The following is a 12,560-nucleotide window of genomic DNA, read 5'->3' as shown; positions in this document are numbered from 1 at the left end:
GCTTTAGTGTTAAAGGTATACTTTAGGGAACGGAGGAACAGGAGTGAGTGGACCATGGCAGGGCCCCATGCCAGGATGTCTTCCTAGCAAGGCCATCTTCTCCACCCTGACTCAACTGGCCAATGCGGCCATTCACAGCCAAGCCCATGGGGGAGTCCTGCACACAGCTCACCCCATGAAGCTGACAACACCTTCCATCCTCACAGGACATGGGCAGGATTAAGGAGCAAAAGTGTGTGAAGCACCAGGCACAGTGCCAGGCACACAAGACATTATGCACAACACATCACAGCTGTTGTGACACAGGTCTGCGATCCCTTTTTCAAAATTCTGAAACCCCAAACATTCTGAAAACAGAACACTTCTTCCTAACTTATTAGGAGGCATAACCAGATCCAAACTGACGTGAGGTCGTTTATTCTTTATCCAATTTCGTGTGACTATGCATGTTTCTCTGCGGTAATTTTAAGGTGCTTGATTATGGGGAATCACATTAATTTTGAAAATCTGCATAGTTCAACATCTGAAACCCATCTGGTCCCAAGGGATTCAAATAAGGGATCTTGGACCTGTGCATATATGTACACATTCGGATTCAGATAGATGGTTTGTCATTACATGTGCATGCATGCACTGCCTAACATAGTCATCACCCTTAACAGTGTACAAAGCACTGGCATCTGTCTAACAGGCATTGCCCTTAACGGTATATGTTCACATACGTTATCTCATGTGATCCTCCCAGAACCAGGGGAGGTCTACGAGCATCAGCATTATTATACCTCCAGTTCACAGACACGAACCAACCTCAGAGAGGTTGAGTGACCGGCCCAAGTTCACACAGCTAGTTAAAGAGGCACGGGTCTCAAACCTTGGTCCTCAGGACTCCAGAGCCCATGTTCTTTCCCTTATACTCTCTTACCCCCAACTGTCTCAGCTACTTAGTGAAAAACATTGATGGGCATCAATGGAAGCAAATGAAAAGTAATTTCAACCTCAAGTCCAATATTTGCACCCTGAAAGCCCCAGCTGCCTATCACATTGACTAATGTCCACAGTGCAGGCGGTGGACTGGGACCCCCCGCAAATTTGGGAGCAGGGTCCTGCCTCCACTACCTCTGCTGGTCCCTTGATGGTTTCCAAGAAGAAATGGTTTCCCTTCTACCTTCATTAGAACCATCTGGTCTTCAGAGTCAGCTGCAGCCTGTTTTCCTTTCCTGAAGTTCATCAGAGTTGGACATATCTTGGATTTCACAGCAGGGGCCCAGAGTTGACCCAGTGCTTCAGGCCATGACCCTTTTATGACAGCACACACGACAGCGGTTTCCAGGCCCCAGGGGAGAGACTATACCACTGACTTTGAGCAACAAAGTTTTCCAACAGGGACTCAGACACCCACCCACAGGTCCCAGCTCTACCAAGAATAGTCATGGGATCTTGGGTAAATCACTTAACATCTTTGGGCTTTAGACAATATTTCCAAGTCCCTCCCAGGACTTAAATGCTACAGTCCAAGGACAAGAGCCTTCTCAACTCACCCAAACAGTGCCCTGAGCAGGCCTTTCACTGGTCAGGGGGCCATCTGCAGGGACCCCTCCCCAGACAGCCAGGGTCATCTTGGGGTTCTCTAGCTGGACCTCCCAGCTCTAGTTTTGTTACTTGCTATAAAAGTTTTTTGATGGGAAGGGGAGTTGGTGTAAATACCTACAATAGGGACTTCCCTGGTGGTCCAGTGGTAAAGAATCCACCATCCAATGCAGGGGACGAGGGTTCGATCCCTGGTTGGGGAACTAAGATCCCACATGCCACAGGCAACTAAGCATGCACGCCACAACTACTGAGCTCGCATGGCTCAACCAGAGCCTGAGTGCTGCAAACTGCAGAGCCCAAGCACCCCGGAGCCCGCGTGCCACAACTAGAGAAAGAAAATCTGCACACCACAGTTAGAGAGAAGCCAGTGCATCACAACGAAGAGCCTGTGCCGCAATGAAAGATCCCAAATGCTTCCACGAAGATCCCGCGTGCCACAACTAAGATCCGATGCAGCCAAAAAAATAAAGAAAATAAATACCTAATGAAACTTCAAAGCTTTTGCACAGCAAAGGAAACCATAAACAAGACCAAAAGACAACCCTCAGAATGGGAGAAAATATTTGCAAATGAAGCAACTGACAAAGGATTAATCTCCAAAATATACAAGCAGCTCATGCAGCTCAATAACAAAAAAACAAACAACCCAATCCAAAAATGGGCAAAGACCTAAACAGACATTTCTCCAAATAAATAAAATAAATATTTAAAAAAATACCTACAATAGACCAGCAGTTCCCTCATTTGGCTGTACATTATAATAACCTGAGAAGCTATTAAAAATCTGATGTCAAGCCACACCCTAGAATGATTGCATCAGAGCCTCCGGGGGAGGCACTCAGGCATTTGTGGTCACTTGGAGACCCCAGTGACTGCAATGTGCAGCCAAGTTTTATTCATTCACTTAATAAATACTCATTTAATTCTTACAAACTGTATGTGGTACAACTGATTCTTTCCCTATTTCTCTTCCATTATAGGTGTAGAAATCATTCTCATATTTACAGGTCCTTTTTAATTTGTTTTGCGTGTGAGAGGCCCTCTGATCAATATGTTTTTCTTTTCTTTTAATTTTCTATTGTTACTTAATCTTTTTTACCCTAGCTGAGCTAGTTTATTTACTGTACTTTAAAAATGGCACTAGACAAACACATGATGAAATACCCCCAGAATATTTCCAGGAGGGCCCTAAAGTTAGCACTTAAATAGAATCCCAGGAGAGCTATGACAGGGGAAGGGAAGGCATCCGTATTAGGAAGAGCATCCTCTGGGTGTTGGGCAATAACGAGGATGGAAGAAGTTTATTTGTGATGCCGGTGAGTTTGGTGAATAAAGAGCTAACAGTGAGAACTCGATATTTGTACTCAGTTCTCATAACTTCTGTTATATGCACTAGTAATATTTGCATGCTTTTACTTGCAGGCAATAAACAAACAAACAAATAAATAAAAATATTAAAATCTGATGTCCAAACCACATCCTAAAACAATTATATCAGCATCTCTTGGAGAGGTACCCAGGCATTAGTGTTCACTTGGAGTTCCCAGTTTCCAATGCACAGCCAAGTTTAAGAACTAGGGCTTGTCAAATTTGAATATGATACCTGGGGATCTTGTTCAAATGCAGGATCTGATTCAGCGGGTTATGCTGGGACCTGGGATTCTGCATTTCCCAAAAGCTCCCAGGTGACTCTGACACTTGCCCACAGAGCCCAGTCAATCAGGAAGTCCCTTGAAGCTCAGATGATCTAAAGAGACTGTTCCCTTCCTTCCAAGTACTGACTGTGGCTCTCCTGAGTTCAAACCTCACAGACAAGATGGGCCGCTAGCCCACCAACCAGGCCCACCAAGTCCTTCCGTCCCTTCTGCTGCTCCTCAGTGAAGCAGGTTATGCTGGGGTGTCCTCAGAGCCCCTGCATCACAGTGGGGCAGAGACATGGGGTGAAATGGCAGAGTCTCCACCTCCACCACTGCAGGGACAAGGCAGGGGTGGGGAATGGGGGCAGGGCCAAGGGGAGGCTCAGCTAGCCTTCACTCTCCGGCTGCTGTAACAATGTACGACAACCGGCGGGCTTCAACAACAGGAATTTGCTGTCCACGGTTCTGCAGGAGTCCAGAATCAAGTGTTGGCAGGGCTGGTTCCTTCTGAGGGCTGTGTGGGAGAATCTGTTCCAGGCCTCTCTCCTTGGCTGGTAGGTGGCCATCCTCCCCCAGTGTCTCCTTGCATCATCTTCCCTCTATGTGTGTCTCTGTCCACATTTTCCCCTTTTATAAGAACACCAGTCATATCGGATCAGGGTCCACCCTAATGACCTCATTTTGGACTTCAACATATGATTTTGGGGAGACACAATGTAACCCATAACAGCTTCTTATACAGGAAGTCAGCCCCAAGTTACTCAATCATTTGAGTTTTCAAGAGGAGCCAGAAATCTGGATTTACGTGTGAAATCTTCTGATTTTTAATGTTGGCAATGTCTTCCATTTTAGACTAACACTGTGGAGACCTCATGCTATACATCTGCATGCAACCTCTGTATCTGGGCTGCTCACCTTCCCTGTCACGTAGCAGCAATGCCCCAGGACAGGCTGCAGCATTCTCTGGCAGGTGTGGCAGCCTCCCCCCAGCACCTCCCTGCTCCCCTCACAGTCTGTCTCCCAGCTCTCAGCTCCACCCACTCCCCTGCCGCACCTGAGAGATCCCCTCCTCCGCTTACCTTCCTCTCCCTTCCTTTCCTTCGTTTCCCTGCCTTTCAAGCTACCAGATTTGTGCTCTTGCTGTTCCCTCTGTCTGAAAGGTTCACCTGGCAAATGAAGTTTTAAGCTTCAGCTCAAGGGTCGTCGTTTCTCTGAAGTCTTCTGGGACTGCCCTTGGCACCATCCTTTCTTCCTCCTCCTAAACCTCTTAAAACCCCTCTGTCACTGTGCCTGCTACAGGGAAGTTATTAGGTTTGCTTTCTGCTCTGTCTTCCCCCTTCCCCGCTATTCTGTGGCACCACGGGAGTTGGGAACCAGCCTCACTCATCAGCTCCTAGGAGGCTCGGACAATCACGGATTCAATTCCTGGCTCTGCCTGACTTCTGTGACCTTGAACAAGTCACCCAACCTCTCACCTCAGTTTTTAAATCTATAAAATGGGTATAACAAAAGCCACAGAGTTATTTTGAGAATTTCAGAGCCTGGTACATAATAGGTGCTTAATAAATATTTGATGAAAGAGTGAAACGATCACTTAAAGGAGAAACCAGAGCTCCCAGTTGGGAAGCCAGAGCTCCCAGTAGCCTGTTGGTGAACAGGCTAGGAGTGAGTTGAGTATAGATTCTAATGGCTGACAACGGTTCAATCCTTTGTTTTCACATGTATTAATTCATTTTATGTTTTAGGGCAGGCATGGTTGGTATTCTCATTTTTACTTTACAGAGGAGGAAACACAGGTTCACAGCAGCTGCTGTGTTGCTCCATGTTGTACGGCCACTCAGTGGCAATCCAGGACTGAAGTCCTGGTCCACAGAGACCTGGACCTGCCACACCTCTTTCTCCTGGTTCTGGTTTTAGGCAGAGTTATCTTCATTAGCATTCATGTGATCAGACATCCCAGGCCCCAGAGACCTCCACAAGCCCAAGATCGCTGGGGCCAGCGGGCAAGGATGAGGGCTCCACCCTGCTCCACTGTTTGACCTGGGGCCAGGCACCTGTCTCTGGGCTTCTAGGTCCCCATTTGTACAATAAACCAGTGGAGTGGGGTGGTAAGAGCATGAATCTGGGGCCAGCCCACCTGGGTTCACCTCTCAGATCTGTCTTAGCTAGCTGAGTGACATTGAACTGGTACTTCATCTCCAGTGCTTCAGTTCCCTCATCTATAAATGAGTACCACTCACAGGACAGTGGTAAAAAATGAATGGGGCTTCCGTGGTGGCGCAGTGGCTGAGAGTCCGCCTGCCGATGCAGGGGACGTGGGTTCTGTGCCCTGGTCCGGGAAGATCCCACATGCCGCGGAGCGGCTGGGCCCGTGAGCCATGGCCGCTGAGCCTGCGCGTCCGGAGCCTGTGATCTGCAACGGGAAAGGCCACAGCAGTGAGAGGCCCGTGTACTGCAAAAAAAAAAAAAGGAATGAATACTCATGAAACACTTACTACAGTGCCTGGCACGTAGTAAAAGCTCAATAAATGTTAGCTACTTGCCTTAATTCTACTGTGGGTCTCCATGATCCCCAAGACCCCTTCAGCCCTGGTGCTGCCTCTGCTCCTTGACTCCCAGTCCAGTGCTCCTTCCACTCCATTAACCTAGAAGAAACCTACCCAGCAGGGCAAGTGCAGCTCCATCCCCAGCCTTGCCCGGGAATCCAGTTCTTCTTTGTCCTTTTCTGCTGACTTCCAGATTGTCTGGCTCAGTGTCCCCAGCCCCCACTACAGAGAGCTGTCCTGAAGACCCCCACTGGGAATCTCATAGCCCCCAGCTTTCGGGACTGAACTCTGACCTCCATTCTTCCAGCATGAATTCCGCCCGCCTAAGGGCATGGGGCCAGGCCAGCAGGGCCCCTGGGAGGCTGAGGCCCTGGCGTGCCTCCAGGCAAAAGTAGCAAAGCTCAGCAGAAATACCCCGACAGGGCTGCAGGTCAGTGGCCTGGGAGGAGCTGGCAACATGGGGTCTGCAAAGGCAAGAGCTGCCAGCCAGAGAACAAAGGGGTCTTGGAGAGACGGCCCAGGCCCCTGAGAAATCTACGTCAGGGAGGAAATGCCAGGAATTGGCCACATCCCATAGGCAACTGCAGGCAGCTGATGACACCCACATTTGGCCTGGATTCCGGGATCCCTGGATCCTAAAGTGAGGCCATCTGATTCTGAGAGAGAGAGACCTGTTCCCTATTGGAGCTATAAGGGGCCTCAGAGCCCTGCTTGGCTCCAGCCCTTTGCCTCTGCTGTTTCCTCTGTCCTTTCCCCTTTGTCTGCCTGTTGAAATCCTATTCACCCTTCAGAGCCCTGCTTAAGCTTAATGTCACCTTCTCTGGGAAGTTCAGATGCCCTGGAAGTGAGACGCCCTCCCCTGGGCTCCCACAGTGCCTCCTCTTCCCCCTTCATAGCACTTACCACATTGTCTCAAACTTTATTTGGTGCATCTGTCTTCCCACCAGGCTGTGAGCTCTGGAACGATGTCCCTTCACCTCTTAACCCCATGTCTGGCCCACAGTATCCCCTCCCAAAATGCTGAGTGGGTGAATCTACCCATGCATCTTATGTTCCAAAAGAGTCTTTTTGCTCTAGAGATTCAAAGATCAAAACAAAAAGAGGATCCTGACGGTAAGCACATGTGTGTGTGAGCATGAAACAAATACACAGGGCACCCTGGGAATGTGCTAGAATCCCGTAGATGTAGAATTGATTGACAGTGTATAGCTGTGTTCAGCCAAGAAGTCACCTTTGCCCACCTGCCAGTGCCAGTTGAATCTCCTTGGACTAAGGAGTAAGGGGCTAGAGTTTGACACCGTTTCTTGGCTGCCCAGGCAGGGGACTGCCCCGCTCCCTGACCATTTGTCACCAGAATTCCATTTGGAACTCTAGGCCCCTGTCACCCGGCCTCCCACTGCCCCAGCAGAGACCCACTCTGAAGCCTGAAATTCAAATGTTGTGATGTATATTAACCCAGACCTTCATCCCAGACCAGGCTTTTTCTCTACCCCCAGAGCCCCACACTATGGCAGACTGAATTCCTCGTCGCAGAGGCCCTCCCGAAGGCTCCCTCCTGTTGTTTTATGGAATTTCACCTCCTAATAGTTCCATCTGTATGTCCCCATGAACCTCAAAGCTATTATATCATCCAATGTGGACCTCAACATTCTTCTCATGAAATTATCTATCTGGGTTGGGTCTCTCACCTTCCATGCCACCTCTAAGCTAGGACCCCCTAACACACACATATATAGTTTTCTCCTTCAGTCCCCTTGCCCTACTGATTTTACTTTCTAAATATTTCTCAATCTGCTCCCTTCTCGGGCTTGAGCCCTCTTTATCTCCTGCCTGGACTGTGGCAGTAAATTCCTCATTGGTTTCCGTGCATTAGCTCTCAATCTCCTTCAATTCATCCTCCATACAGGTCACCAGAGGGATCTGTTTACAATGCAATCTGACGAAGTCTCTTTTCTCCTTAGAAATCTTCCGCGGTCCCCATCGTCTTTTAGTGGAATCAATCAAAGTGGGTTTGGTGCCACACCAGTCTTGCAGGATATTTCACGGATATGAGATTCCGGAAATGCTGCATACCAAATGCCCTTCTTTAAGATTCATAACATACATCAGCATCTTAAAGATGGTTTCATCATCCTAAACGCCAGCATCTTGCTCTCTAACCACGCCCACCTTCCTGCCAGCCCCCAGGATACACGTTCTTCAACTTCATGGGACATCCAGAACTTGAGCCCCTCCATTTTCTCCCCGCCCCAGTCCTGTCAGACCTCACTGGAACCAGCTTCGTGCCCAGCATCCCTTCTGTGCAGCCTGACTCACCTCTCCCATTTCCAGAAGGGGCTATTCCAAGGCCAAGAGCCCAACCTTGCAACTTTCCTCCCACTCTTTACAGAAGACCATCTCCTACTTAATGGGGAAAGGAGAGAACTGAGGAGCTCCCTTCACTTCTAGCTCCCTTTCCTCTTGCCTCACCCTGAAGGTACACACCTGCACTCTGGGTCTCATCTTCTCTCCCCTTTACCACCTGTGTCCATCTTCTCTTTCTCCTGCATCTTCTACCTTTCCTTTAGTTTCTGCCTTCAGCCTATAAATATCAAATCTCCTCCACCCAAAATGCAAGCACCCCCCCAATAGTCCTTTTGATGCCACCTCCTCTCATAACTGCTAATCTCTCTCTCTCTCCTCTCCCCCATATTGCCTTGCTTTTCTAAAGAAGAGTCTATGTTCTCTGCTTCCATTTCACTCTTTCCATTCCAAACTCAACCCGTTGCAGCCTGCTTCCAGACTCTAACACCTTCTGACGTTGCTCTGGTTGCAGTCACCTGAGTCACCTGTTCACTCCCCTGCCTCCATGAACCTCTCTGGAGCAGCTGGTACTGTTGGCCCATCCCTCGTTTTGTACAACGCTGTGCTCCTAGCTGGTAAGACATCCCCCTCTGCTCTTCCTCCTGCTTCCTTTGGCTCTCCCTGCTCACCTGCCCCCTACACACTGAGTTTCCAAGCTCCACCGCAGCTGTCTGCTCTTCCCTATCTGTGCCCTGTCCCGGGACATCTCACCCACACTCATGGCTTCAACTGCCCCCCGCATGCAACACCCACACCGCTGTCTTCATCTCAGATCTCTCTCCAGAGCTCTAGGACCACACTGCCCGCTGCCCGCTGCGTCCTGGATGCCCCAGACAACTCACACCCAACACATCCCAAACAGGACTGAGCTCCTGCCCGTGTGCTCCCCTAGCAGCAAATCAGACCACCTAGAGTACAATCCAGACACCAGGGAGTCACCCCGGTCCCTTCCATCTACTTCCCCTTCCCCTTCCCTGCCAGGCATAGCTGGTCATACAATATGGTAAGGCCAACCTGGCTGTACAAGGAGAATCACCCTGAAGACTTGTCAAACAGAGCTCCCTGGGCCCTTCCCTGACTTACTGAATCCAAAGCTCCAGGGCCAGGCCTGGGAATCTGATTCCTAGAAAGCACCTCCAGGTTGCTGGGATGCCTGGCTCAAGTCACAGACTGGCGATCAGGAACCACCATTCTCTAACCCGTCCCCTTCCAGGCTCCACTGCCAATAGCACTTCTGCTTGCCCATGCAGGGCACAGCTTCCTCCCTGGGCCTCCGGCAATGTTTGCCCCATCTGATCCATCCTCCACACTGAAGCAGTGGCAAATCTACTTTCCCCAAAATGCCATAGGACCATGGCTCACCTCCGCTAAAACCCTTCTATGTGCCCCCCAGGAGCACTGCTTCATGGCTGTGTGTACTTAGTGGAGTTACTTCAGCTCACCTCCTATCTATGTCACCTCCGGCCTCACGCCCCTCAGACAAGGCGCTCCAGCCACGCCAAAGGACACGTGGTCCCCAAACATGCAGCCCTGTTCTACAGCTCCTGGCTTTGCACATGTTCTTTCTGATCATACCCCCTCACTCCCTTAGCCTCTCTGGATAGAATCTTCTTCCTTTTTTTTTTTTTTTAGCTGTGTGTACAGCTTGTGAGATCTTAGTTTTCCCACCAGGGATCAAACCCGGGCCCCCTGCGGTGGAGGCGTGGAATCCTAACCACTGGACGGACAGGGAATTCCCTTGATAGACTCTTAAGGCTCAAAACAGGCTGGGCTAAAAGCCTGCCTCACAGGCACTATTAGCCCACATGGAGATTGCAGATTTTCTAGGTTTTTTCCCCCAATTAAATGTTGGATCCTCAAGACAGGACCTGGATTTTGATAGGTCACTATTTCCAGGGCCCAACCCAGTTCCCAGCTCAGAGAGGTGGCTGGCAAGGTTAGTGAATGGAAGGGGGAAACGAGAGAAGGAATGAGAGAGGGCAGGGAGGCGCGGAGGATTTGGGGTGATTCTGCCGATCTGTCCTGAGTCCCAGGCCAAGAGTTAGATCTTCCCCCCCGGCAGGAGCCCTGCTCTGGATCCTCAGGCTGGGTCCACAGAAATAACACAGTGGTAGGGTTTGTGCTGCCCTTTGGCTCTCGGGTTCCCCTAGTAGCCAGGCCAGTGATAGGAGCTGCCCTCCCCCACTCCATGTGACCATTCATAACGTTTGGGGCATCTGAGAAGTCTTAGCCCCTCCTGTCTGCCCTGGCCAGCTCTGAACTTCATTAACAAGGACAGTGGGTTCACAGGACCCCAGGACAATCTCACACTCTGATCTGGCCGTGCCCTCCCCTTCCTGGATCCTTCTCCCACCCATGTTCAGTGCCTGGACAATGCACCAATGTCCTCCATCATACCAGCCCCAACCTGGGGGTGGGCCCCTTCATTTGACCCCTCTGGCCCCATCCTCTCTATTTCTTTACCATGACTTCCCCTCCTGCCTCTTTTCCTCTTTCCCCCTTTGCACACCTGCCAGTCACCCTTACAGCTTCCCCTATGGTCTTGACTCCCAGTGTTGCTGCCCTCCACTGTCCTGTTCCAGCCCCTCCCCAGCCTGGTCTGAAGATGGTGGAGGCCATGTTGCGGGGGAGAATTGGATGGGGGCAGAGGCTTGTGTTAGATGGATGGCACCCCTGTTTTGCCTCCTCACTGTACAGATACCAGACGCTCTCTAAAGTGGGTTTGATTCTGTGGCAGCCCTATCCTCTGCCTCCCACACTCAGGATCAGGTACATAATCTGTGGATCTGGTGCAAAATGAAAATACAGGACCCCTTGCCCAAAAATGATTAAGAATTTCAAGATGGCAGTAGCAGATCATTGAACCAACCACTGGGCCCTTCCAAGTGCATGGTCCCGTGTGACTACATAGGTCTCATATCTGTAAAGCTGGCTCTGCCCACACCCCTTTCCAGCTGGTGATGGCTCCTCTCCCTTCTCCTGTCCTCAGCTGCTTTCTAGGACAGCTCCTCAGGGCCTCAGGGCAGGAGCCCAGCCCCAGACACCTCCAAAGGTCCAGAGCCCTGTTCAGCAGGCACTCGGCACAGATTCCTACAGTCCCTCTGGAAATCTTCACACCTACACTACCTCTGGGCTGCAGGATACGTACATCCTTCTCAAATCAGTGCTTATTGATTGAGCCCCACCTGGCTAAGCCTGTGGAAGAGAGGACAAGTTGATAAACGCTCCATCCCTGCCCTCCAGGAGTTCAGTTTATAGCAGGATTAAAACTGAAAAAAGAGCAGGACCAAACACGGATTCTGTGGGTTCAGGGAAAAATAATCATATTTGATTAGGAAACGAATTTTCAAAAGAGACAGCATAAAGATGGACTTTAATGAGTGGGCAAGATTTTATTAATCCGAGGAGTAAAAGGGCATTCCAGGGAGAGGGCACAGCAGGGGCAGAGGCTTGGAGGTGGGAAGATGCATGGCAGGTTCTAGAATCCTGAGTTATGTAGTTTGCCAAGGCATACTGATGGCGGAATAGTGGAAAGAGACTGGAAGGGAATCTTAGGGTCTGCTGTAGACAGCTCTAAGAGCTGCGGTGAAGCGTCTGTACTCCTGTACTTCCGTAGAGGAGACACTGAGGGGGCTTTAGCTGTGGTGTGTATTTGGGATCAAAGGGAGAAGAGAGAAGACTTCCTCCACTTGGCCCTCCCAGCTTGCCTGTGAGCACAAAGCCTCACTTTTCTGCAAAACAGGCCGCTCCTACCCAGGGTTCGGGAGCTTATTCAGTCCACCCCTCTCGAGCCGCAGTATGTCTGAGCTACCCACAAGGGTACAGCAGCCTGGGCTCCCTCCCGCCCTACCAACGTGGAGGACCCACAGTCTCGCGCGATCCTGGGTTCTGCACAGCAGCGCCCAGACGGTGCTGGAGTGGTTTGAGGTTTTTCCGCCACTCGCTCCCATGGTCCTGTTTGTGGTGCTGGTGGTGCTGGTGGTGGTGGTGTTATGGAGGTTGGGGGGTTGGGGGGTAGGAGGGGTGCGGAATAGGATCCCGGACTGGGAGTGGAAGCGACTGGGAGTGGGGAAAGTCTCTCAGCCCCTGGTGGACCCACTACCCACTTATTTTAACTTTATGTTATGTATATTCTCAAACAAATGCAAAAGTAGAGGGAATGGTATAATGATTTTCCCAAGTCCCCACCGCCTAGCTTCAACAATTTGCCCCTCTTGGCCAATCTTGTTTCAGCTAACCCTCTCCCACCACCCACTTTAAAGAAGGATGTGAGTAGCCTGGGGGTGGCAGAAGCGCCCCCCACCCCCACCCAGAGTTGTAGGAGAGCTGGTGCCAAGCCTGCACCACTGGAGACTGGAACGCCAAGGGGCAGAGTGGGGGCACGGTAGGGCTGGGAGCAGGGCTCACGCTGGGTAGGGGCCGCAGGGGGCGGGGGCGGTGCTGG

Source organism: Neophocaena asiaeorientalis, unplaced genomic scaffold (assembly GCF_003031525.2).
Source record: "Neophocaena asiaeorientalis asiaeorientalis breed wild unplaced genomic scaffold, Neophocaena_asiaeorientalis_V1.1 scaffold743, whole genome shotgun sequence".
Taxonomy (NCBI): domain Eukaryota; kingdom Metazoa; phylum Chordata; class Mammalia; order Artiodactyla; family Phocoenidae; genus Neophocaena; species Neophocaena asiaeorientalis.
The sequence above is the reverse complement of the archived record's forward strand: the minus strand, read 5'-3'. Positions refer to the sequence as shown.